Source organism: Crocodylus porosus, unplaced genomic scaffold (assembly GCF_001723895.1).
Source record: "Crocodylus porosus isolate Cpor-Errol unplaced genomic scaffold, CroPor_comp1, whole genome shotgun sequence".
NCBI lineage: Eukaryota > Metazoa > Chordata > Crocodylia > Crocodylidae > Crocodylus > Crocodylus porosus.
In genome coordinates, this window is record NW_017728886.1 from 183557088 (window position 1) to 183558403 (window position 1316).

Genomic DNA, 1316 nt, shown 5'->3' on the forward strand with positions numbered 1-1316 from the left:
TATATATATATATATATATATACATGCAGCCCTCTGAGTCTCCACCTCTTTTTCAAAATTACAAAAGAAAAAATCAATGTGAGTAAAAATATCCTGTTATCTCTGAATAGTTCTTTATTTTTTCTGCATTTCAAGTAAGTTGAATGGGAGTTTAGAGGATCTAAATTTTGAACTAATAAGGACAGTCAGGGGAGGAGTATGTGCTTATGTCTTTCTGTGGATCTAGCCACAGATGCCTGCAGGTCCTCAGATGCTTACAGTAAGGGGAGTAAAAAGCAGAGATGTTTCTCAGCAGACATCAGAAATGAGTGTAACATTGGGGAAGGAAGGGTCAGAAATGCAGAATACAAGGAAAGACTGAGAAGATGCTTGAACCTAGATGAAATATTGACTTACTTGTTTATTAATGAATATCACATCATGTAGTACAGCGCTTTTTGGGAATTTTGTTGTACTGTGATAAGGTCACACATTAATTTAGAGACAAATGCCCTGCTAATATTTGTCTTTCAAACTTGTGGGATCAAGCTCTGAAGTTTGGAGTGGAACATAGTCCATAAAAGGAAAGGACTTGTTAAGTCTCCACTGTAAACAAAATGACTTACAATGTGCTGTCTGTATGTGGGACTTGATCTTTGAACAGTTGCACAATTTTGGGACATGAAATTCAGCAAAAACAGTATTCTAAGAAGCTTAGAAGGTAGCTTCAAATGCACAATGGCTGCTAGCCAGGAGATAACCCAGGGTTGCACTCAATTTGGCAGCACTCTAAATCAGTCTTCGTAAGTAAAAAAGAGGTTCCAAAATGTCTTCAATTTGTTAGACAGGGATAAGCTGCTGCTTGAAATCAGCAATGCAGATGATCTTAATCTTCCCCCACCTTCCTTGAATATACATTTATTTTGGACACAGTCAAGAAAGTGCCACTCAAGCTATTTTTAAGTTCCTCTGTTGCACTCCTAATAACCAACACAGCAGTACTTTAGATCTGTTTCAGATGAGTGCTTTTGGAGAAAATAATGCTTTTTTTAGGACAGAAGTGTGCAAGACAATTAATGTTTTTTTTTCCCCATTCTGTTATGCACCATACAGAGTAGCAAGGTAGAAGTCATATTTTTTTACGACTCCACTCCCCTGCCCTTCCTTCTTCCCATCTATCTCCCTCCCCTCACCCCCCTCTCTGCCCCACCAAAATTACCCTACTGCATTTGATAATTTTATCTAGTAGTATTTATCTGGTATCAGAGTATAAGATGTGACAGGCTGGCTGGCAGTGACCTGGCCCAGGGGTTTTGAAAGGGGAAAAGATGATTGGA